Below are 27,108 nucleotides of genomic sequence, written 5' to 3'. Positions count from 1 at the left end.
CCCTTTGAAAATGGGATGATGAAGGCTGCTTGTAAAAGGTATTTGTCGAAATGCACACATTTCTCTATGCAGTATCAAATCAGTCCAGCATTCATAGCGAACATTTGATGTAGGGGGTAGCCCAGGCCCAGCATATGTGTGGCACTGCAAAATGGAAATGAAATTAATGGTAGTGATAGGAAAACACTGGTCATTTACATTCTTCTCTGTCCTCCCTTTGCCTCCACTTCAGGTTTCAAGTAATTTAATGGATGTTTCAATCTCCCTTTCAGTTTAAATTGATTTTGTTGTCTTCTGTAGTAAAGACACTGAAAGTATCTTGTAAGTTTCATTTTTTTTGTCTGCATGAAAAGCGTTTCATTTGTGACTACAGGACACACTGCATTGGTATCCATTTTACATCAAAAGTTTCATTTGGAGAGTCCAAAGCATCATAACTTAGCAATGTTCTGTCTAAACCAATCAGATGTGTTTGTGTGGAGGGGGAAGCATAAATGAGGCATCCAGTGCTTGCCAACTTTAATATCATTTTTCCTGTTGTGAATAAGCAGAACTTAGTATGCCATACAAAGTACTCGACAGGGAGTTGCAGCCAATAGTGGCTTTGTGACAAGTATACTTCTGTGGTTCATCTGGCTTTGTAAGGAAGTACTTGGTTGTTCTGTGCTTGAGAGTGTGTGTTCTTGAGCTTAGGTAGCAAGGTTGTGGGCCTTGGGAGAGATTGTGTTGACAACCCTTGAATGGAGTAAGCCTGTTACCATTACATTCAGTGGAAAATTTGGGAGTAATTTTTAAGTCTAGCTCTTTGTGGGGCAAGGTTCAGAGTAAGCATGAGCATTCAATTTCACTTTCATTTTTGGAGGTTTTTGCTTTACTACAGATGCATTCACACCAGCAAATTGCAAAAACTTATATATCTGAGCATCTTACTGTGAGACGTGTGCAAACTATCCCAATGCACGGACACATCACATGGTAAATAGCCAAAATTAATACATTCTGAATTTTGACTAGAATATTGAAGCCTATGTATGGCATATATCTTAAGCTAGAATTATTTTAATGCAGTCATAATATTGTCTTAAATGTTAGGACATTTCATTGTTCGTTGTAAATGGGGGTTGGGAGCCAGCTTTTCATAGCATTGCTTTAACAACAGCTGGGAGGTATATTTGAAGGCAACCATTAAAACAAACCCAAAACATTTGGCTTCCTTGTTTAAGTTTTAATTTGTTTTATACACACCAACAGAATGCCTTTTTCCAGGAACTTTGCTCTGTTCACAAACTCTAACAGTTTTGCATTTAGAGCTGGAAACATGGGTTGGATCCCATCAGCACAACTGTCCTAGATGCTTGTCTCCTTCCTTCTAGTAGGTCTTTCTGAGCCTGGGAAAGTTTATTCCCAGAATCACAGGTCAGGACAGGTAATAAAATTTACCAGTCTCAGAGTGCTGAGTGAGAAAGATCCACCACAATCCTTGCCTTCTGCTGATGGATCACAGGATCAAGACACATGGGTTCAGCTCTTTTAAAGGCTGCAGTTAACAACTTCAAAATCCAGTCTGCTATGGCTCCCTGTAATATATATGTTTCAGCCCAAGTTAATTATTTAAGTAAGAGTGTTGCAAAAGAGATAATTGGCATTTTAAGTATTCTAATTGGCATTTTAAGTATTCTACACAGTTAGCAAAAGAGCCTCTTGTGGCGCAGAGTGGTAAGGCAGCCGTCTGAAAGCTTTGCCCATAAGGCTGGGAGTTCAATCCCAGCAGCCGGCTCAAGGTTGACTCAGCCTTCCATCCTTCCGAGGTCGGTAAAATGAGTACCCAGCTTGCTGGGGGGGTAAACGGTCATGACTGGGGAAGGCACTGGCAAACCACCCCGTATTGAGTCTGCCATGAAAACGCTAGAGGGCGTCACCCCAAGGGTCAGACATGACTCGGTGCTTGCACAGGGGATACCTTTACCTTTACCTTTTTACACAGTTAGCAAAGCCTTCATTTCATTCTTCAAGTACTTTCCTATTTGGCAGCTTCCAGTGACTTAGTGGCAATGTTAGAGTCTGAGCATGTTTAATTTCTTTACTCAAGGAACGGTTTTCTGCCTGAGAAGTTTGCTGTCAGCTTGGTTGTCTTAACATTTCCTCCGGTTCATCCTCCCTGATTGCTTTTAAGGGCTAGATGCTCTGTAGTTTCATTTTATAGTTCTATTTTAGCTCCCTAAAAGATATAACCAAAGTGCAATTCACCCTATAGCTGTGGACTAAATCAGTATAAAATCTAATCCCTGTGCTAGAGTATGATTGTCTGGCTCCCTTGCATTACATTCAATGTACTACTCCTTGCCCCAGGTTCCAATGGTTCTTTGTTGATTATATGTCAAAATGGAATAAAAGATAAATCTAGGAGGTTGATCATGAAGGACTTAACATCCAAGGCTGCAGTACAACCCAGTCTCTAAACACAATCCTTTCTATTGTGCATCCAGCCCTAGTGTGACTTTCCAAGTCACTAAAAGAGAAAGGAATCCAAGACAATGTTAGCAGCAGGGATAGTTTGTATATTACAGCAGTATAAATGATAGGATTCATTGTCCCCATAGTAAGTTATGTGTGAGAAATAATACAGCTACTGAGAGCAAATTCCATTGTTACTTTTGCATACTATTGAGAAAGTGGTAGGTTGGTCTGATATTGGGATAAGAGTCCAAGTGCACATGTGTTGATGTGTGCAGGCTAATGTGTAAAAGATACCTATCTAATCAGTATCTGGTATTTAATTATACCTCCTTTGTCTGTCAAATATGTAAGTGCAGAATCATGCAATTTTCAAAGCTGCGCCTAACATTCCTGCAAGTGGGAGGTTTTCTGCCTACTGAAGTAGGACTGTGGCTACCTGTCCTATTACAGCCCCAAATGCCCCCTCAAAGGCTTCTCCCAGGTCTTACAGAAGTTGTTTGGGGAGTGAGATTAGGAAAACCTGCCCACCTTGAGTGTGTGGAGATTTTAACTATGATCTCACACTGTTTACTCCTATGTGTATGCATAAAGATGTTTTGGTCCAGCCAATTTTCATGTGAAATCTTTGCAATTCAATTGCTTTTATAAGAACCAGTGGAGTGGTGGGTGCATGTGTGGAATATGAGAGGTGGTGGATTGTTTAAGGTCAATGAATTCACCGCTCTGGTGAGATTTAAAGTGGGATTCCCAGCACCATGAGTTATGCTCTTAATTAGCATGCTATTCTTACTTCATAAATAGTTCTACCGGCCCAAAGGTGCTGTAGGTTTGTGCTTGAACAGCACTATTCCGTTGTACCTCAGAGGCAGAACACCTTCTGTAAAACCTCTTTTAGTGGTAACCTAAAAGTCTGATAGATCAAGAGTGTCCGTCAAGTGATTGGGCAATGCATGTTTAAAGTTGCTGTTTAATTCCTGGCTAATCCATACAGATACTCCAGCTGTACTGCCATAGCTACTTATCAGTACAGTTCAATGTAGCCTCGTTGCCTGTTTTTCCTTTGCCTGTTAATACAGTGGGTCTCCGTCTTATTCAAAAAGCCATTCGCTATCAACTGAAAGAGTCACATGATTGCTGTGTGTCCTCTATTCCAGTGGTCCCCAACCTTTCTGAGGCTGGGGACCAGCAAGGCATCGGGCCGCGCCCGCGCATCGGGCCGCGCCTGCACAGGCCGCGCATGCGCTATGCGCGGCCGGGCCCTGATTTCCTCTCCCCGCCCTCCCGCAGTAAGAAGCTTCCCGGGCCGCAAGCTTGCGGCCTGGGAAGTTTTTTACTGCGGGGGGGGGGAGAGGGAGCCGCGGCCCGGCACCAGGCCGCAGCCTGCAGGTTGGGGACCACTGCTCTATTCCATCCCACCAGACACACACATAATGATATGTTAAAATTATTATTTAATATGCAACTGTGAACTCTGAAATTATCAGAGCACCTACAACAACATAGAGATTGTTTCTGCACAGGTGATATCATTTGAATTTGCATTTTTAAAGGGTTGATTTTTTCATCCATTTCTGCATTGAAATCCACTTTTTCAGGCGCAGACCTGAATTTCTCCCTCACTTGCCCCACAGCAAAGGAATCCCCAGGAAGCCTGATTTCATCTTGTCAAGCAGGGTCTAACGGGGTCTAATTTGGGGCTGTTCAGTGTGAAAATGTGTGGGTTTGGATTTTTCCCCCAGGAGATTGAGTTGCAGAGTTACCTTCGTTCCTGGCATGAGGCCCACAGTTTGGGGAGGTTTGCAACTTACCCATCTTCCATTCCCTCTGTCAACAGCTCCTTCTGGGTGGGAACCTCTTCAAGCCACTTGTCCACTTCCCTGGAATGTGGGGTGGGTGTCATATTGGGAAATGGAAGAGCCACATGTACTGTGTCAGTGAACTGCAGGTGACTTCCAAGTCACTAAGTAAGGGTTGGATTTTTTTGGCTTGTGCCAAACCCATGGGGATTTCAAGGCAAGAGACATTCAGAGGTGGTTTGCCATTGCCTGCCTCAGTGTAGGAACCTTGGACTTCCTGAGTGGTCTCCCATTCAAATCCTGACCCAAGTCGATTCTGCTTAGCTTCCATGATCTGAAATGATTGGGCAAGCCTGGGTAATCCAGATCACAGCGCTGAATAAGTATCACTGTCTTAATATATGATTTGTGGTACATACTTCTTCCATTTCTTCATTTTTTTAACCAAAAAAGACAACTTTGTGAGAGATTAAGACAAGGAGAGCAACATTCTGTAAGTAGAAATGTCAGAAACGTATCCACATTGGGAAAATGAAGTATAGTGACAAAGAAATTAAGCACAGTTTCAAGAAGTCAAATATCTTGTTAGGTCTGGCTGCTAATCAATAAGCACTCTCATAAATGGTACTATAGGCTGTACTCCTTCAAGAAAATTCTCTGTCTTAAAAATAAATTACTCTCTCAGAGTGGAAATTAATTTTACACTGACTGTTCAAGGTACACAAAGTAGAAGTCAAATTTGCCTTTTTTCACTTTCTCATTAATTGTGGTGGTCTTGTTTGGGGGAATGGCCTTTAGAGAACATCCACGGCTGACCATAGATTATAGCAGCTGCCACTGTAATTGATCCATTCTCAGGTTACACTTTGATAAGTGCTTGCTTCTGAAGTGCTAAATCAGGAAACTAGAGACTTTCTGGTGTGGTTAAAAAAAAAACCTTTTACTACAAGGTTGTCAGCAAATAGTGCTAACTAATTTTTCCCAACCTGCTGTTCCTGTGATGAATTATGTTTAATTCTGGCAGCATTAACATTCTCACCCTAGGATATATTAATGGGTTTTCTGCTGTACGTAGTCTTGCTGGCTGTCTTGGACTAGATTGTAGAATTATTATTCCCTAAAGAAACTTGCCTTATCTTGCAGACTGGTTAATGTGGCAGGTTTAGATGTGAGGAACCAACTAAGGAGGAGTAAAGAAGGCCTGTGCCCTTGAGTCAACAATAATTTATAGCAATGGTCTTTCCTTGCCATCTATTAGTGAGCAACAGACCTGGTTTTGCCACATGCTTTTGAGAGCCAGCAGACAATTTTAACTGACTGGCAAGTATACCTCAATGATAATGCTATGTTTTTAGAAATACACTGGAGAGTTAGCGCTGCTTGTACTATTAGATCTTTCAGCAGCGTTTGACACAGTCGACCATGAGCTCTTAGCTGGGATATGGGAGACAGCCCTCAAATGGCTGATCTTTTTTCTCCAGACTTGTGGACAGATGGTAGCTATAGGAGAGTGAGTATCTAGCCACCATCACCTCACATGTAGAGTCCCACAGAGAGCTTGTATTTGTGTTGCTGTTCTAGCACTATGCAGTTGGTTAAGATGGAAGGCTTTTTATTCAAAATACTTCAAATAGAAGGAAGTTATAATAAGCTGTGTATATACAAATGCCATTTGCACACATGCATGGTCCCTATTAGTCCAGGTAGTAACAGAGAAGTTAGTTGCTAAGCATGGATATGAATTCCTCATTGTTCTCAGAACCCATTTGTAATAGTTTATAAAACTTCTAGTCAGGTGTGCCAGGTTCCCAAGTGATGTGAGAAGGGCATCATCCATAGCTGGTGGATCAAAGGCAGTATTATGAAAGGTGTCCCATGACCCTCTCCTGGGTTCTTTCTGAGGATATGCCGTATTTGCCGGCATATAAGACGACTGGGTGTATAAGACGACCCCCCAACATTTCCACTCAAAATACAGTACTATGGGCCACTATGGGCAGCTATGTCTATCCCTACTGAAGTGCACCCGGCATATAAGATGACCCCCCACTTGGAGGCATGTTTTTCAGGGGGGAAAAATAGTCTTATACGCCAGCAAATACTGTATGTAGAAAAACAGTCCTTTAGAAATGCTGTCCTAGGCTTTAAAAGTGATAATCAATACCTTGAGTTGAACTCAGAACCAATGTAACTTTTAAAATATGCAAGATGTGGTCTAGTCAGCTAGCAATTACAATGATAGGTCTGAACTAGATGCAGTTGGGTTTGGGGGCATCCCAACACAAGAGTATGTTCTAGTTGTCTAGCTATAAGATTTTGAAAGCATGGATTAGCATGGCTCTGTTAGCTGAGTCAAGAGTTGATAAACCCAAATGCAGGTCATAGAAGGCAGTCTGAGCTCCCACACAAACTTGCTTTTCAAATAGTAACACTGGATCCAAGAGCACTTGATCTAACATAGGAGCGGTAGTATGATTTATTTTTTTGACCCCCACATTCCTGCCCCAAAATAGTGAAGTCTTGAAATAAATGAATGATGAAAGTTAAAACAGGAAGTGCCAAGGCAAGATTACAGTTGAACATCAAGAAGACAAAAGTAATGACTACTGGGGATTTACACAATTTTAAGGCTAATGATGAATGAATTGGAATTGCCGAAGTCTTTCCATTTTTTGGCTCCATCATCAACCAAACGAGAGCCTACAACGAAGAAATTGGAAGGGGATTTAGACTGGGAAGGACATCCATGAAGCTAGCAAAGGAGGATGTCTCGCTTGGGAACCAAGATCAAAATAATTAATACCACAGTTTTTACTATGCACGGGTGTAAAAATGATTTCATGTGAAATGTGGTATTGGAAGAGAATTTTTTGTAGCATGGGAAAAAAACACAGACAGATCAGTGAGTTCTAGATCAAATCAAGTCTGAATCAAACCAAGTCCCTAGAAGCTAAAATAACTATCTGAGCATATCATTCTTTGGTCACATAAGACAGGAGGCACTGGAAACGGCAATAATGCCAGGAAAAGTTGAAGGCAGCAGGAAATGAGGAAGTCCCCAAATGAAATGGATTGACTCAATCAAGGAAGCCACAGCCCCCAAATTACAGGATATAAGCAAATCTGTTAATAATAGGAGATTTTGGAAGACATACATTTATAAAACCTTTGGAAATTGGAAATTACTTTATGACACTATACCCATACACACAATCTGATTTTTGATTGGGACAACAGTAGATGAGGGCATTCTGTGCCATTATTTCTTGGAACAAAAAAGTGATCATGTAGGATAAATGAGGCAGAAACTATGAAATGTGTTTTTCATCAAGTATGACAAACAGAAGTTAATGATGGAGAGGGTATTTGTTCACACTTGTAGTTGTAAGTCTAAGATTACTGGACTAGAATCTCCTTATGACATAGGAAGAATAATATGGCTCTATACAGCACCTGTTAAGACAGAAAAAATATGTTCCATTAAACATTTTTAAATCAATTTTAGGATTTATAGAAGGCCGTGACAAACTTTCTTTGGCTCTAGGATCCATCTCCCAAAATTAGGACCTAGTCTCCTTTCCCATCCTGCAGGGTTTTGTATTTTGATGACCATGTTTTCTAATTACTAGAGTCACAAAACCTAATCCTAATTTCAGATGTTCACTGTTTCACTGTTTTATTAAAATTACTATGACAGAAGTGTTGTGATAAATAAATACATAGTTACTGTAATTACCATGACAAAAAGCTACCTAACCTAATTTCCCCTAAAGGTAAAGGTATCCCCTGTGCAAGTACCAAGTCATGTCTGACCTTTGGGGTGACGCCCTCCAGAGTTTTCATGGCAGACTCAATACAGGGTGGTTTGCCAGTGGCTTCCCCAGTCATTACCGTTTTACCCCCCAGCAAGCTGGGTACTCATTTTACCGACCTTGGGAGGATGGAAGGCTGAGTCAACCTTGAGGCTGCTGCTGGGATTGAACTCCCAACCTCATGAACATCGCTTCAGACAGCATTTCTGCTGCTTACCACTCTGGGCCACTATTCTCTATTCACTCTCATTATTATCATCATTTCTCATAATTCCACTATTTCTTTAAAAAGCTGTATTTAATTGTAAACATTCTATTATGAAATGAATTAATCTATCACCACTGAATGGTGTAAGATTATTATATAAACAAACTATTACAAGAATCTCACGCATATGTAGTTTTATGTCATGCAAGAAACCATAATCTCATGTGAAAATCAGTTCTTTTCCTGAGGATGACATGTTAAGAAGTAAATTTGACCAGGAAGCATTCCAATTAGCAACAATATATTAATTGAAAGGTACCCTTTTGTAGAAATATTTTGGTGTGTTAACATACCTATTGTCATTTTTATCACTTTTTTGTATTTTTGTGTTGAAAAGAAATTATTGTGGTGGTAGAAGGAGAATAGGGTCCAAATCCTTAAATTTATTTCTTTTTTACTAAAGAAACTCAGTGTACCAGTTTGCCTGATTAGACTTGAAATGTAATGATAATTTTTTTTGGAAATTTGAGCTAGCTCTGTTAGAGACAGAACTCTTTTGATAGTTCATAATGTTTAATTAGGGCAACTGGGATTTCAAAATAATGTTTTGATGTTTATATGGTAAGAATCACCCAGCACATTTAGTATAAGTCAAATGAAATGCTGCATAGTGTTTATCGTTCTTGTTTATCACTGACTAATTGTTTTCAAGGCAACCTTTGTAAAAATCCTGCCAATTATGTTGGCTGGTTGTCCTACTCATGAATGGGTTGATCTATATCCCTGAGTGTGTTGGACCTCATTATGTTTAGCTTTTGTATTGCTGTTTTAATCTTAGATATCACAAAGTGTCCAATGGTTCATGGAAGTTTCCTGGACAACATTATTTGTTATAAAGATTCTAAAACAAACTGATCAGTTAAATGAATCTGAGTCCTTTGGCAAAACTTTGATAAAATGAAAGTGAACCATAGCACATTTACTAGAACTTGTCCCCTGAATAAGACAGAAGACAGAGCACTTTAAATGAAAAATCTATATTCCTGTTTTTCAATTATACATATAACCATATCACATTTTTGTCTTAAGAATTATTTAGAAGTTTTGTAAAGATAGTCTGAGAATGGGTCACCAAGCAGAGCCTTATTTATTTATTTTATTATTTGTGCTGCTTTTCAGATGGAACTCTAAACTCTGCTGCCTACAAATCTACAACCTGGCTGTGTACAGTGACAGAAACCATTGAGAATTAATTAAGCTTGTAACATAGATCAGTAGTCCCCAACCCCTGGATCAGTCGGTACTAGGCCGCGGCTCCTCCTCATCGTCCTCCCCGGCTCCTGCCTCGAGGGCTGCTCTGCCACCAGCTCACCTTTGGTGCTCTCCAGCAGCTGCCATGGCTGGGGCTCCCCCTTGGCATGGCACTGCACAGTTGCTGCTGGCAGCGCCCCCCAGTGGGTGGCGGGAAGTCAGGGGCGCCAGCAGGAAAGCAAGTGGAGCAGGGGCTCAGGCAGCAGTGGCGTCCCGCGACAAAAGACTACCCCCCCCTGGCCTCATTAAAATTGTCAAGCATTGACCAGTCCCCAGTGATAAAAAGGTTGGGAACCACTGCCATAGGTAACATATCTGCCCATTATTGAAGTTCTGAAAACAAAAGGCCTAGATCTAAGGTTGTCAGCTCCCAGTGGTGCCAGGAGATCTCCCATAAGTGGAGCTGATTTCCATACTACAGACATCAATTTGCTCAGATAAAATGTAAGATTTGGCGGGTGAACATTATGTCATTATGACCTGGCTGAAGTCCTTCCCTTGCCTAACCCTGCTGTCCCCGGACTTCATCCCTAGATCTCTAGGAATTTCCCAGTCTAGATTTGGCCGTGCTATATGGTACTCCTCCTTGACCACTGAAAAAATTGTAAGGACAGTGAATTAGGGTACACATTGATTACCTTTGTTTCGATTGTTAGAAAAATTGAATTTTAGCAGGCTGAGGTGTTTCAGAGCCTGCATTTTAGGAATTTGAAACTTTCTGTTTAACAGCAAAACTTACTTTACATTTAGGGTAACTTTTTGCTCTGAAATGGAAGGCATCTTGACCTTTTCTTCTTTTGCCCCTATTTATGACTTTTCTTCTCCTTTTTCTTTTTATTATGACAGAGGAATTTTGTCAGAGCTGATAAGGAATGCCGTGGTTGGCATTGTGTATTGTTGGCAGGAACACTTGAAAGTTATTACCTTGCTGGCCTCATATACTTTGGTATGCCTTATTTTTGCATCAGAGAAGAATGTAAAGTTATTTTCTTGTATCTGTTACATAAAGACTGATTATGCATGGTGGGAAAAGATCAGGCCACAGTACTCGCTTGGCAGCAGGGCTAGTCCCTGCTTACATATGATGCCAGCCCTGGCCTACTTTAGGGCCTCTGATCCCCTGCGGCAAGGGAATACTGATTTTTTGGCCCCAGCTGTGTCCTTGGGAATGCAATTATCTGGGATAGAAAGGGTCCACTGCAGTAAAAGGTCCCGTGTGGGGACATGGCAAGTGGTGGAGTATGCTGCTGGATCACAAGCAACTGGTGGCAGCTCAGTGTGGCATAATCGGTCAAAATGTCCTAAATTTGCTCTGTTCACATTGTTCCTGGATGAAGCTTGTGAGTATCTGGAAAGGAGCCATGCATTACACTTCTTGGATATCACAGAATGACAATTCTGTGTAAATGATTTTTATTTATTTAAAACATTTCTGTAGTCAAAGCTGGGCCTCTGGCATAAATTAGTGTATTTCTGAGTTTTGTATGTTCACAGTATTTGTCTGGGATTGCCAGTGTTCATACGTAAACTCAGCTAAATGTAGGCGTTCATGGTAACATCATACAGTAGGTTTCTATTTAATCAACTGATAGATTAAAGGAAGTGGGCATATAAAACTCCACTATGACTGAATTACTTCATTTTGTCTAACCATGGTACATGCTATGAATTCTAAATACACTTATTGATCTCTGTTTTGTTTAGGTTACTCCACTGTCTTGTAAAGAAGTATTGTCAATATTTTGCAGTATTTTGAATAGTGAAGAAAAAATGTGTTGGCTAGTTTTTTTGTAGGCTTGGTGTCCCTCTGCCCCTTCTTTTTTTAAATTACAAAAGGCAAGAGGGTTTTTACTTTCCCTCTTATAGTAGAACCTTCAAGATACTTTTAAATGAATGACTTATTTTGATACATTTTATGCCATGTGATTGTATACTAGTGTTTGATTGGGTTTAAAGCTATTTTTATTGGTGCTACATTATACTAGTCCAAAGTATCTTGGCTGTTTGTCACAATGAGAGAGTCAAATGAGCTCGACTTCCTTCAGAGTGCCTGTGAAATGTTTTAATAGTACGAACAACTAAACTGAATGTAAATTAGGTTCTGTAATCCCAGTCGTTTTCCCCTGGATTAACTGCAGCAAAGCTGTTTTGAAACCAACCGGGAAAGTGAGTTAAGGGTAACAAGAATTACGAGGATAGATTCAAGTGGATAGCCGTATTGGTCTGAAGTAGTACAACAAAATTTGTGTCTAATGGCACCTTTAAGACCATCAAAGATTTATTCAAGGCGTGAGCTCTCATGTGGATGCACACTTCCACAGACAGTAGAACAAGTTACAAGGGGAGAACAAGCCTTCAGTCAGTTGCATAAACTTAACCTTTGCTAAGTTAACTTTTGTAAGGCATGAGGACCAAGGAGTTAAATCAGAGCTTCTCAAAAAACAGTGAAACAGAAACCAGTATCCTGGAAGCAATTGTTCCATCAAGAAAAATATGCAGGTATTAGGTGATAACGGTAGTCAACTCTTTGTAAGAAACAGAGGAGGAAATTGTTGGAGGATATATAGGAAGGAAGTAGAAAACGAGGGAAGAGTGACAAGGGCAGTGCATATTTCTTTTTCTCTTGAGACTGTATAAATCTTTTCACCTTTTAAACTGGACAGATGGAAGCAAGTGGGGACACCAGGATTTTAAGTGTCAATTTTCTAATTGAAGGAGGAGGCATAGTCTTGAGTGAAGGCAGCATGGCAGGCCATTATGAGAAAACAGGTACTGACAATTATTAAAATTCATGTCATGTAGCAATTTTGTTTAGCCAGGAAAATGGCAAAGGAAAAGATGATAAATAAATGTCAAAGCAGTCACTACTTTTATTCTCCCCCAAAGAAATTCTGCTGCATAATATCATGAATGGAAATTTTAACAGAGCTAGTCAAGGATCTGTCTCCTGCTGCTTCCTATTTCAAGTGTCAACAGTCATTCAGGATGCTCTTATCTGTCTTTTAAATATTGTAATTCATGTTGCAAACTACTCTTTTACCTCGTGTCTTAATGTGATAGCTTGTCACATTTATTTCTGTTTGGTCTCTTGAGTTGCTTTGATCCATACCTTGCTTTTGTAATCCTGCATAAATATAGCAATAGAGCAATTATCAGCCATTGAGAGAGACTGGGACTTGAAAGCCAGATGAACTTGAACTATAACTTTATTGAGGCTCTGCTGAAGAAGGCAGGGCTCAACATGAAACCCCAATTATAATCAAACAGAATGAACAGCCATCGACCCTACCCTCTTAGGTGTTTCTATCATCATCCATTCTGGTATAGCCTTGGAAATGAAAAGTCAAAATGTGATCTGGACAGGATGTGACTCTTTAAAGAAGCACATAGAAATGAAATTTGGTGACAGGGAAGAGATTGTGAGCATCCTATTCTGAAACTTGCTACCCATAGAGAGCCTCAAGTTATCATTATCATAAGACCATGCTACCCAGAAGGTAAACTCACTCTGTGTCCAGTATGGGAGCAGATCCACTTATCCCATTTCACATGTTCATAGCTATGTACCTTAAAAGTATTCAGAATAGGCCAAATTCTAAGCTTACAGAACACCAGTGTTAAAGAGTTCTTGGCCCTTGGTGTTGTCCTTCAACTGTATGCATGAATATCATAGAATCATAGAATCATAGAATCATAGAATCATAGACTTGGAAGGGGCCATACAGGCCATCTAGTCCAACCCCCTGCTCAATGCAGGATTAGCCCTAAGCATCCTAAAGCATCCAAGAAAAGTGTGTATCCAACCTTTGCTTGAAGACTACCAGTGAGGGGGAGCTCACCACCTCCTTAGGCAGCCTATTCCACTGCTGAACTACTCTGACTGTGAAATTTTTTTTCCTGATATCTAGCCTATATCGTTGTACTTGAAGTTTAAACCCATTACTGCGTGTCCTCTCCTCTGCAGCCAACAGAAACAGCATCCTGCCCTCCTCCAAGTGTCAACCTTTCAAATACTTAAAGAGGGCTATCATGTCCCCTCTCAACCTCCTTTTCTCCAGGCTGAACATTCCCAAGTCCCTCAACCTATCTTCATAGGGCTTGGGCCCTTGGCCCCAGATCATCCTCGTCGCTCTCCTCTGTACCCTTTCAAGATAGTCATTCCTTATTCAAGTAGGGGCAAAGCTGGTTACATTCAGGAACACAACAGGCACTAGGTTGGGGGGGAGGGATGGAAGAACTCTGTGGATGCCCTCTTCCTCCCCCCAAGCAGGCTAGAGGCCCCCAGGAAGGGAATTCACTGGCACAGCCAGCTCTCACGCAGCAGGGATCTGTACCCTCTGAGCCTTGAAGGGAAGTGGAAGGAGGAGGGGTGATCAGGTGTGTGGGATGGAAGATGATTGTCTGGCTGTTGGACAGACAGGCAATCTGCTTGAAGGAGGAGGCACTCAGGGGCAGGACAACTGCCCTGAGTGGGTGTTAAGTGCTGGGTAGCATGTAAGCCATGAGACCAGCTCTTCCTCCTAGCCCTTACCAGAAATATTAAGTGGGACAGATCTATTGTATTGTCCAGTGGTGGCAACTTGCATTTTAAATTGCAGGGCTTAAGAGTGAATTGTTGTACCCCACTTACACTAATATTTCCAAACAAAGTAGTGGTATTGCAAGGCTAGGAGCAACCACTGCTGTGGATGCTTTGCTTCCCTGTTAGCCTTGCATGCACATCATTCACTACAGTAATGATAATGTAAAATTATTTACATCTTTTAATGTAGAAGTGTTTATATCTTCTTATATGAGTTGCACAACTAATATAATATCTGAATTTAAGACTTGGATATCTGTGAATTCGGTAGCTTACATAATTTTTTATGTCTACTATATTTGCTTTATTTCTTGGTACTCAGCATTTATGGTTTATATGGAGAAGATTAATTCTGTCTGCTACTATAGTGGGATATTGTAAGAGTGAAGAACTTATTCTTGTTGGTTACCTTTGATTTATCAAATAGTACAAAGTTGCTCTTACATGAGAAGGATATGAATTTGTGAATAAAGTTTCCGGGAGAGGGGAGGAGGAAGGCCGGCGTGAGCGGCAGATGGAACATTCTGTCCCCAACTGCCAAACTGACGGGAGGCAGGGCATGAGCACATGAGCTGAGAGTGTAGGGAGACCCCCACAATGACGCCCCATGCTGCGTTCCCTCTCTTTCCCTTCACACTCAATAAAAACAATAATTATTCAATGAATGGAAAGCAGTCCCGGGGAATTTGTAAATAGATGAACTACAAAGATAATTTAAGGCTGAGAAAATATATAACATTCATCTTCAATTCAATAGTAATATTACTTAAGATAATAGGATAAGACACCAGCGGTTTCACTTTCACTTCAAACTGGAAGGGACTTCTGACTTGATAGAAAAGAAAGAGTAGGTGCTTTGAAAAATTTCCAGAAAACTCATTTATCAACCTTTACAAAATCTCTAAATTGAATTCATCTCATGAGCTAACTGGATGTTCAGTAACAACAGGGATCAATTCACAGTTGCAAAGTTTAAAGAAGTTTTTATTATTTTCTGTGGGTAAACTCAAGTTGATAAGACAGCAGGTGCTGTATTGAGGATTTCAGATTAAATAATGGATATGTGCTTAATTAATGGTTCCTATGAAGCAACAGTGAGACTTTTACCTGTCTGAGAGAGCCTCCCACAGAGATCCCAGCCAGCCATTGGTCTATCCCTCACTCACCCCTCTCTTTGTTCCAGGGCCTGGGAAGTCCTAACAAAGAGGGGGAAAGTTGAAGCGTGAAAGGAGTCAGGCCAGCCAATGTAAGTGGCAGCCATGCCTTGGGTTTTTTTTGTCCCAGCTGAGCCACACATCCCTAGTGGGACACTGACTCGAGTGTAAGCTGAGGGGGGCTTTTTCAGTGTAGAAAAAAATGTGCTAAAAAACTCAGTTTATACTTAAGTATATACGGTAATCTATTGTCATGGCTGTGTTTAGGTTGGAAGGAAGAAAAAGTTACATGGATTGCCTACTTAATAGTATAACTTTGTCCATTTAACTTGCCTGTCTCCTGAAAAGTGTGTTGGTGTGATGCTAGTATTTTGAATTTTATAGTTGTTTTCACACACATTCCACTGTTTTCTTGAAAAGTGTAGTATGAACCAGTAAACTCTGAGCATGGGGCAACATTGGTGGATAGTTGTTTTTAATGTATACTTTATGAAAATAAAATAGTTATTCCTTGCTTTGATCAAATTTGGCCAGTCTTGTCATATCTTTGAAGTTAGCTCTCAGCCTGAGAAAACTCATCCATCTCAAGCAGGTGGCAATTGGCCAGAAACTGTTTGCTGCACTTTTTTAGTTTGCAGCTCACTTCTGAGATGCTGCCTGTATTCTGCAGGTGTCTCTGGTGCGTTGACAACCTGAGAATCTTCAGCTGGCCTCAAGCTGGAAGGCTGGAGTGGGCTGTGAGTCTGAGGTGTTTCTGCAGCCCCTTCCAGTTGGGAGTTTTGAGAAACTTGCTCTCCCATCCCACCCTGTTGGAATTCTGCATGAGCTAAGCTTTCACTGCTCAGCTTTTGTTCTGTGCTGTCCCCACGACAAGATATAACAAATTGTGAAATGGTGTAATTTCTTACATTTCCTGTCCCCAGTGCTTTATAGCCAATGTGGCTCTGTGTCATTATAGTGCTTGAAAGAAGCTAACATGTTACCAATTAACCCAAAAGCAGACTTTTAGGTTGCCATGCAGGTACAACCACAATGCATGATTTCAAGAGCTCTAACTTGTGCCTTTCTTGGTTAGAGACAAAGGAAGTCAGAAAAGAGAATTGTGTGCATGTGGTTTATCCAGGTAAGATACCCTTGGGAAATTCTACCAAGCCATCTGCAGGGTGTTGTGTGTTCCATGTTTTACTAGTAGACTGTGTATTGAAGATGTGTCTGGTCCTGTAACATTCTGTCCATCTTTGGAGCTTCCTGTGTAAAACTGTTCCTTGGAGATGGTTCTTATTTTTTTAATACCTCTTTTCCATTCTCCAGTATGGAGGTTTCCTGTGAAATCCCTGACCCTGGGACAGATTTGTGGTGGTGTTACTGTTTTGCTGCATTACTATCCTGTGCAAAGCTTCATGGGGTAATTATTTGTGCTCCTGTACTAATATCTAGTGTCAAGTATAACTGTTTGCCCCAAACTTGCAATATATTACTGCCAGCAAAGTGATGATTAGCTGAATGCATTTTGAGGTGTGAACAAATTGGCTTCAAGAAGAGCTTTGCACCTCAAGATCATTGCTTGATTTTAGTCCACTTAGATGAAAAATATACTTCCCCATATAGATGAAAACTGTATGAGAAAACCAGTATAGGACAACTACCCAGGATTCTCCCCCAAAGAAACGATCAAGATTCTGTTCCAACATGAAAATAAGCAAACAAAAGTCTGTGCCACTACTATGAAATTGCATAGTACTTTGTACACCAGAAGGCACCTGTATAATTCAATTTGAATATCGTAATTTACTCAATGGTATTTAATCCTCATTTTAAATATTGACTTTTAATGTTTTACTGATGGTGGATTTCTAACCGCCTTTTTTTGTATTACCTTCCCTTTTCATTAACAGCCGTCGTTTATAAGTATATCTGATATTTTGGTGTAAGCAACTGTAAAACAAAGTGTCAAATACTCAAAAGTATTTTTGAGAGTTTTTGATACCATACCTAGGAGCAGACGGGGTGGGGGGTGTGGGGGAATGAAACATACCTCAATTAACAAAAGATTACCCTGGCTAATTAAAACAATCTCTACTTCTTATGTGACTCAAGCTCACTGTGGGGAAAAAAGAGAATTTTTGTCTTGATAGAGGACTGACACAAGGTTTCTCTTAGCACCTTTACTTTTCAATTTGTTATTGAATGACCTTGCACCCGCTCTATCTTCAGCAGAATTCTGTCCTCCATATCTGTTCTCAAAGGCTCTAACTCTACTGGTTTATGCAGATCATGCTAGCCTTATGTCTCATGTTGATGAAATGGGATTGAAAAGACACCTACCATAAGCCATTTTTCTAAATATTGTAAATCTAAAGAATTTAAGATTAGCTATTCAAAGTTAAAGATTAGTCTTCTCTAAAGCCAACAAAACCACCTCTACAGTTTGGAGAATTGATTATGTTCAATTATTTTATTTATTTATATAAAATTTTGGTCTAAATATAAAATTTGGTCTATATATAGAATTTTGGTCTAAATGACCGTAAATAAAGAAAGAAAGAAAGAAAGATTGCTGGCTTGGGGGAAATTACAACATAATAGTTTTTTGTTTATTTCTTGCATCCAGTGGGAATAGAATTGATCTTGATTAAGCTCATAGATTGCTTTGTGAGAAAAAAATACATTTTAGCTTATGTTTAAATGCCAGCAATTATGTTGTGCTTTAGAAGACCCCTGCCCCAGTTCTAGTCTTGAAGCTATCCCAGATACACATCTTGGGGTTGCTGCAGAATGCCATAAAAAGTGTCAAAGAAGGTGATCTGAGTTCTCATTTACTCAAAGAATCCATATTGAGGCTCCATAAAGGAGTTGCAGAATGATCTTCATATTAAACACATACACCCCCCCCCCTTTGGGATGTATTTTCCTCCCTTGGATAAGTAAAGGCGTTTGAGCACTGTCACAGATGGCTTAATCTTATTTACAGTATTTGCTGGCGTATAAGACTACTTTCCCCCCCTGAAAAATATGCCTCGAAGTGGGGGGGTAGTCTTATACGCCGGGTGCACTTCAGTTGGGATAGACATAGCTGCCCATAGTAGTGTAATGTAATGTAACAAAACTTTTGAGTGGAAATGTTGGGGGGTCGTCTTATACGCCCAGTCGTCTTATACGCCGGGAAACACGGTATTATAAATTTAGAATGGGATTGCCAGTTAAAATGAGGATCAAAATATCCCCAGATATGAGAACTTGGGGACTTGTTCCCATGAACAATAACAACATCATTGGAATGGGCCCGCCTCCAAATAATTCCCCTCCCTCAAATGGAATGAGCTGCAGAAGACAAGATCAATGGTGGTTGGCTGCTATAGTGGGTAATAGTAATTTTAAACGGTTTTAACTGTGCTGCTTATTGTTGTTATGGTTATGAATTATGTTAATAATAATATGACTTGGCTTAAAAATGGATCGTTTATTGAGAATAGGAAAAAGTGCATCCTTACTAATTATCAAGAGTTGCATAAAGGACTAGATTATGAGCTCTAGATTATTCAGCTCTGTTATGAGCTTGGACACTATGCTCCACCCTGGTGTTTAGTATAGAATATTTAATGCTTTACTTTCCAGAAAAAACAACAGCAGAATCAAAATAAACAGCAGAGTCAATGATCAAATATAGAACTAGCACAGAGTCAATAAGAGTATCATAACTGTTCCATAATGTAAATTGAAGCATTTATTCTCAAAAGTAAATTTTCACAATGTACCAGCATCTGGTATAAACTATTTTCAAAATGATTTTTCATCAGAATCAGCTGAACTATTTGGAAGAGGGATGTTTCTCAATAAACTCTTGGATGCTTATATTGTAATAGATTCCAATGAAGAATTATTTTGAAAACAGTTTATATTGAATGTTGTTCAATTGTGAAAATGTACTTTTGATAATGAATTCTTTAGTTATCCAATTTATATTCTAGAATATGAATGATAATCTTATTGAGACTGTGCTAGTTCTATGTTTGATCATTGCATAGCAGGTGCGCAGATTCTTTGGCCGAAGGAACACTCAAACGCAGGCAGTGGTGTAAACAAGCTTTATTTATTTATTTACAAGTATTTATTTACAAGAGCGGGGTGCAGCATGGGGGAGCTGTCCTCTTGCAGTCAGAGGACTGGTAGGGCCATTGGGTCCCCTGAGGCCTACTTGCGGTCTTGGCATGTCTTGATCAGCAAGCAGCACCTTCTACGAACCACCCTGTGTGGGCAACAGCAGTTGTTGGGTGCCAGTGGGCATGAACTTCTAAATGGTGACCCTCTGCCATCTGGCACTGAGCTCTATCAGGCCAGCCCTGCTGCGGCAGGACTTGCACAGTGTATGTCCAAACTCTTTAAAGTTTGGACATACACCATTCTGGGTGGTCAATGGACTGCCTGGCCCTCTGTTCCCAGAGGTCTTCCTGGCTGTCGAGGCTGACCATTGGACAGTTGGTAGTGCCCAGTGCTTTGGCCATCTGGGAGTCAGCAGTTGTTGGTTGCCATCGGGCACAAGCCTCTAGGTGATAATAACCCACTGCTACTTGGCATCATGTGCCGCCAGGTGGCCCCTGCTGGAGTTGGCCTTGTTCGGCATGTGCCAGCGTCTTCATAAAACCCCCATTCTGGACAGACTCAGACTGCCCACAGCCCAGACCTCCAGCTGTGACAAAGACAAGTATACCCATAACATGAAGAAACCCAAACACAGGGAGGGGGGGTGGAAAGCATTGCTGCTGGCCAACTGGGAGAGGGGGGTCTGACGCATGTGCAGCTCCTTAAGTACCAGGTGGCTGCCCAGCCCCCTCCTCCACACACCGCTCATCGGTGTGAAGGGGGGGGCTAGCCAGTCATACCTGACACCCTATCCACCTCCTGAGCCTCCTGGTCAGGCTTCCAGTCACCAGGGTGCATGCTCATCTTCCTGCCTGCTGCCTGCCACATCTGCAATGGCCAACCTTGAGTCCAGGTCATCCTTATCTTTGACTCTGCTGTTTATTTTTCTGGAAAGTAGAGCATTAAATATTCTATTTTGCCTCTTTCATTTTTAAAATATTTTTCACTTATACCATGTGGCCCATTCATTTCCTGGCATCTTGACTTTTTGCATTTTTTCATCTGCAACCATATCAGTCTATACCAATTACTTAACTGTTCCTCATTGCTGTAAAGAATTAATACCTGCATGTTCAAACACTGACCCTTCAGCAGTCCTATATGGGAGATATTGTAATTGACTTTATTCTGATAGGCTTTGCCAGTGTAATTTGAAAAGGGTTGACTCGTGACCCACATGCCATTAGATTACCCTTTTCTTTTGAATTAATTTCATCCAATTCACTCACTCAGTACGTATTTATTTGTATAGTGTATATATGCATACAAATATATGTGTGTGTGTATAGTATAGACACTGTTAGTTTATACTGCTTGTAGTAGGCTAAAACTAAGATCATGGCATCCGGCCCTCTCAATTCCTGGCAAATAGATGGGGAAGAAATGGAGGTAGTGACAGATTTTGTTTTCCTGAGCTCCAAGATCACTGCAGATGGGGACTGGAGCAAAGAAATTAAAAGATGCTTGCTCCTGGGGAGGAAAGCTATGGCAAATCTAGATAGCGTCCTAAAAAGCAGAGACATCACGCTGCCAACGAAAGTGTGTCTAGTCAAGGCTATGGTCTTCCCAGTTGCAATGTATGGCTGTGAAAGTTGGACCATAAGGAAGGCCGAGTGTCAGGAAGGCCTGGAGGATCATTGTCCATGGGGTTGCGATGGGTCGGACACGACTTCAGTAGAAGGAAGTCCCTTTCCTCTCCCCACAACAGACACCCTGTGAGGTGGGTGAGGCTGAGAGAGCCCTGATATCACTGCTCGGTCAGAACAGCTTTATAAGCACTGTGGTGAGGCCAAGGTCACCCAGCTGGCAGCATGTGGGGGAGTGCAGAACCCGGCATGCCAGATTAGAAATCCGCACTCCTAACTACTACACCAAACTGGCTCTCAACAACAACACTGTAGGCTAAAAATAAATCCTTGCTTCAAGTAGGGTCATTATATTGATGCAGCTTTTAAAAAAAAGATCTTGGAGTTCTGTCATCCAGAACTTTACTATGTCAACTCAGTTGGTAAGAGGTTGTTAGTCTGCATGCTTTCCTCGAGTAATGAAACTTTCTCAGAATGATTGATTAACATAGTTCTGCGGGAAGCACAGATCTCCTTTTTTGGGGAAAAAGACATTACAATAATCTTGAAGGTGTTCTGCTCTATGGGTTTCATTTGCTTTGTTTGTTTTAATAAGCGCAAATGTTCAGTCTTGAACTTTAGTGAAACATTTCAGCTTTATCAAAAATCACTGTGGTTCTCACTTCACCCGCCTCAGACTTGTGGCTCCAATTTGACACTTGGTTCCATGTAGCCAGTTTCTATTATCTTCTGTGGAATTTCACTGGTGTTGAGGACACAACCTGTGAAGGAAGCCAACAGGTTTGGCCTTCACTTGAAAATTGTTGTTTGCATTGTTAAGAAATCTGAAATAGGAATAGCTTTATAAACAAAAAGCAAGGCAAGGATAAAAGCAGATGTTTTGCTTTATGCCTAGAAAGAAATTGCATCTGACAAGCTAAATGACAGGTTCTCATCTACTTATGCTGCTGAGTGTATTCTAAAGCATTCTGGAGAGTCCTTTTAGAAGCTAAAGGAATTGCCATTTTGCCTAGCTATGAATTCTTGTTTTGGTGTAAGAAACAATGTTACTGTCAGCTTGTTAAACTCAGTGAATTCAAGAGAAATGAGCTCCATAGTTTGTGGATGTCAGCATGTTGTCAGCCAGCAGCTGTGAATTGAATTCATACAGGCTGGCTTGCATATCACCTTTCAGTGTGAATTCATGTAAAGAGAGACATTTTAAAGCTGTTGCTTCATCATAACTTTCCTTTGTGATGTAATCTAGTTTGTGTATAGTTTGGCAGGGAATACAGTGGTTTTGTGTGCTTTGTTTTGTCAGTGCTTTGCTAAAGCATACTGCCGATAAGCAGACTAACAATATCAGAACGTACTTTTGGAGGTCTCATAAATAGTCTGCCTTCTCCAACTGTGATTTCTGTATTCTAAACAGCCTTCATAGAAATCTATCAATTCAATGAAAGGGCAAGAAGGAATTTGTAGCTTTGTGACCATTTTATCATATACTGATTCATTTGATGCAGTGAATAAACATAGGGCCACACTGACCACTGCAGGTGAGTACAATGATAACTCTCTGTGACATAAATGATGGAGAGAGCATGTGCAAGAATTCCAGATCTCAGTGCTTTCCTGCTGCTGACCGTGAGCTGAAGGAATGGGGCAAATGAGTCCTATCCTGCTTCTTTTCTCTTTGTGCTGTCACATTCAGCTTGGTGTAGTGGTTAGGTGTGTGGATTTTAATCTGGTCAGCTGGGTTGTTCCATTTAGTTTGTGGAACAACAATAATGTTTTATATGCTTTTTAATAAGTCTTTGGATAAATGATTCAAAAATTAGGGCTGGGTTGCCACTAGCATGTCAGTAGCCCTTGGTCCACGTGAAAGTGTTGTCAAGTTGCCATTGATTTATGGCAACCTCAAAGAGTTTTCAAGGCAACAGAGGTTCAGGGGTGGTTTCTCATTGCTTGCTTCTGAGGAGTGACCCCAGACTCCTTTGGTGGTCATCCAAATAATAACCATGGCTGTCCCAATTTAGTTTCTGAGATCTTATTAGGTTGGGCTAACCTGGGCTGTCCTGATCAGATTGTCCTTAGCTCTTCATTTTGTTCTCACCACATTCTAGGGAGGGTACAGAAGCTGTGAACCAGTCTTTAAAAGTGAGTATTGTAACTTGATACACTGATATCATTAATGTTTGTAAATTGCAACTATTCACAGTGTGACTGTTTAACATTTATTTATATTTATTTTATTTATAATTTGATTTCTAGACCGCCGCTCCCAGTGAACTGGCTTGCGGCGGTTTATAGCATATATATAGAACATTGTACATAAAATCTTACAACGATGTTGTTTGATCTGCATTATTTATCTATTTGTTTCTATGCTCAGTTCAAAGTTAGCAGGTGCTGGACATTTTGATCATTAGAACACTCTTTCAGGTCAACATCTGGGGTCAGAATCCAAGGGGTAGCAATTTGGGACAGATAATATGGTTTATTCTGTGGTAGTGCTATGCATATTGAGTGAATTATATGAGGAAATCTACTTACCATTGTTTGTGTTCTGGAAGTAAGGAGAAGGGTGCTTAAGAAGGCCATAGAGGCATTATGAATCCTTCATGGGTGGGCTAACTAGTTGTTTTGCACTTTTCTGCCCCTTTCAGTGTTTACTTTAGTTGAATGACTTTGACTGTTGAAATTTTAAATAATTGACTGTTTAATTGGTTTATATATTTATATATGTTTTTACAGTAAGTTAACTGCTTTGAAAATTTTCTCTGTAAATTAATGAGTGTTATTGATGAGACAACACAATCAAGGAATGTAAGAACAAATAAATTACTATTGTGTGAAGTGTTGTAAATGAAATAATTGTGCATTCAGGAAGAGGGCAGGGTTTCATGAAGCCCTGGTGTTTCTTGGTGGCCCTGGAAGGTTTTCCCAAATGAGTGGGAGTTAATATTTAATATATTTTTAGAATTCGTTAAACAATTATCGGGTGGTATGACCATATGTGACCTGCCCCTCCTCTCCCCAAACAGCCAATGATGGGCATGGAGGGGGTGAAAAGGAGAGGGGCCCCTAGTGGGCATGTTCACAGCTATGCTTCCCAACCATATTCCACATGATCGTGCCACTACTTGGATTTCTTGAAGTCTAATGAATGTTTCAGGGGGTTTTCAATGGTAAAAAAGTTGAGAGAGGCTGCGATAGTGCATACCTAATGCAAATCCAACAAAAGTGTTCTCAGATATCTATATATCTTGTGGTGGTATAATAAGTTAACTGTTGGAATATATTAAGCAGATTATTTTAAATATTCAGCGTAGTTACTTAATGTTTGCTTTTGTGTGTTCAACCAAGTAAGAAGCCATGTTTCTTATGTACTATGCAGTATTATTATGGCTTATGTGAAAACACATTTCTGATCCTCAAGTCATTATGTGAAAGTATGTTTTGTGAGTTGATGGAATTGCTTTTCAATAAGTATGCATATGGACATGACTTTAATAGCAGAGCTATTTTTATTCTGCAATAATCAGTTGTTGATAATGAAGAGCTAAGCAGTTTTCATATTTTAATAATTAACTTTGAATGAAATTATATGATAAGCTTTTTAAAGGAAACTGCTAGTCTTAGACTTTGACGGGAAATTAATCAGTTGAAAAATAAATCCCTTCATTAAATTTTTAGTAATTGCCATCCATTAGTTAGAGACATTACTTAATTTGTACAAGTGATAAGTTGGTGGTGCTACAATTGCCTTGTTCATAGTTGTGTTCTCTAGATTTTGCCTGTCTGTTATGGAAATGCAATATTGTGACTGTAGTAGGCTGTGGTTTGTTGATGGCTATATTCATATTTACCATCAACCAAAAGAAGAAAATTTACTTCCCTCTCTGCTTGTGGTCTGCCCCTTGAGGCAATGGTCCCCAACCTTTTTATCACCGGGGACCACTCAACGCTTGACAGTTTTACTGAGGCCCAGTGGGGGGGGTAGTTTACTCCTCTACTCTCAACCACTGCCCTAACGCTCTCTCATTTCTATGGTAATGTTTAAACATTACTTCAAAATAATATACAGACACACCACAACAATGAACATAAGGAACATTTTATTTTCATGGAAATTTTAACTCATGACAATGACAAATCAATGGGAACCCTGAGCTTGTTTCTCTGCAACGAGATAGTCCCATCTGGGAGTGATGGGAGACAATGACACCCGAAGTGTGTTGTAAAGGGCCGGGGGGATGAAATAAAGGGCTGGGGGGGGGGAGAAGGCGTCCTTCCTGGCCTACCTCCACATGTGGTCTGGGGCCCACAGGTTGGGGATCACTACCTTAAGGAACCAGTTGAAGCTACTAGCACCCTACTATCTGCAGAATATTTGGCCACAGTGATTCATGCAGCGGTAACTTCCAGATTAGACTTCTGTAACTTGCTCTACATGGGCTTACCCTTATATCTGACCTAGAAATTGCAATTGGTTCAAAATGCATCTGCCAGGGTCCTTATGAGGTCATCTTGGAGGACCCACAAACAGCCTGTGATGAAGCAGCTGCACAGGTTGCTGGTTAGCTTCCGGATCAGGTTTTAGGTTTTGGATATTACCTTTAAGGCCATCCACAGTCTGGGCCCTGCTTGTCTCCTTATGCCACTCGCAGGGCTTTTCACTCTGTGGGTTTGAATCGGTTGGTTGTCCCTGGCCCCTGGGAGGCATGCCTGACCTTCACTGGGGATAGGGCCTTTTCGGTCCTGGCCCTGACCTGGTGGAATGAGCTTCTGGAAAGTGCTAAGGGCCCTGATGGAGTTATCACAGTTCCGCAGAGCCTGCAGGATGGAACTCTTCTGCCAGGGATTTGGTTGAGGCCAGGCTAGGAAGAGCGGGTCCCTCCCAGTATAGGCCCCCATTGGCCGGACATCACCAGGAGATCCTCCCCCCTAGGTGTGAGCATGGCGATGGCTGCTATTATAGGGTGTGGACGAGTGGGGATGCGGAGGTTCGTACAGTAGTTTTTGCCCACCAGTATGGGTTTATGGTTTTGTATGTATTTTATATGCATTTTAAATTCTATTGTAAACTGCCATAAGCTGGCAGGGTCTGGGAGTGGTGTTCAATAATCACAAATAAATAAATAATTTGTTTGATCATTTTTGGAAGAATCCATGCCTAAAGAAAGCAAAGCATGTGGAGAGAAACCAAGATGTTTGATCTTACATTTTACAGTGAGCAACCAATGAGATTGAAAGCTGTCCTCTAAAGTAGCGGTCCCCAACCTTCTTCTGGTCGGGGACCGCCTCCGGGGGTGGGGGAGAGCCAGTGGCCCGGCTGCCGCAGTTGCTCATAAACGTGCATGCCCAATTGCTGCTCATGCACGTTTTGACCACCAGGTGGTGCTAACACGCATGCGCAGAGTTGCCGCACATACTCGTTTTGGCCAGCAGGGGGCGCAAACACGCATGTGCGGCAGTTCCGCGTGTGCACGTTTGCGTAGCTTCTTGCTGCAGGGGAGGAGGCAGGCACGGTCGTTGGCGGCCCGGTATGATGGCCTTTGCGGCCTGGTACCAGGCAGCTGACCGGGGGTTGGGGACCCCTGCTCTAAAGCAGTGGTCCCCAACCCCTGGTCCGGGGACCGGTACTGGTCTGCAAATCAGTCAGTACCAGGCCGTGGCTCCTCCTTGTCCTCCTCCCTGGCTGCTGCCCTGCCACTATGCCGCCAGCCCACCTTTGGCGCTCTCCGGCGGACGCCATTTCTCGGGCTCCCCCGTGGCATGGCACTGCACAGCTGCTGCTGGCGGTGCCCCCAGTGGGCGGCGGGAAGCCATGGGTGCTGGCGGGAAAGCAAGCAGAGCAGGGGCTCAGGCAGCAGCGGCGAAATCCCTCAGCAAAAGACTACCCCTCCCCCGGGCCTCAGTAAAATTGTCAAGTGTTGACCGGTCCCCGGTGATAAAAAGGTTGGAGACCACTGCTCTAAAGTTAAGGTTAAAGATCAACTCATTACAGAGATACAGGGAGGAAAGTGTGACCTTCGCCTCAACTTTCATCATTCCTATCTCAAACCAGACCAAAGAATTTG

The 27,108-nt window shown here is 41.3% G+C and overlaps 1 protein-coding gene and 1 long non-coding RNA gene across 8 annotated transcripts in view; both read left to right on the top strand.

The window, feature by feature from the left end:
* The window catches only part of PCDH15 (protocadherin related 15), an 886,705-nt gene that overhangs the window by 10,753 nt on the left and 848,844 nt on the right, over nt 1-27,108 (top strand). The window lies entirely within an intron of this gene.
* Nucleotides 22,401-27,108, top strand: part of LOC143842668 (uncharacterized) — a 61,283-nt gene continuing 56,575 nt past the window's right edge. For both annotated transcript variants that reach the window (XR_013233268.1, XR_013233267.1), the window contains exons 1-2: nt 22,401-22,581; nt 23,149-23,182. This is a non-coding gene — a long non-coding RNA (uncharacterized LOC143842668). The remainder of the gene's footprint in view (nt 22,582-23,148; nt 23,183-27,108) is intronic.

Source organism: Paroedura picta, chromosome 8 (assembly GCF_049243985.1).
Source record: "Paroedura picta isolate Pp20150507F chromosome 8, Ppicta_v3.0, whole genome shotgun sequence".
NCBI lineage: Eukaryota > Metazoa > Chordata > Lepidosauria > Squamata > Gekkonidae > Paroedura > Paroedura picta.
Note: the sequence above shows the minus strand (reverse complement) of the source record. Positions and strands in the feature narration are given on the sequence as shown.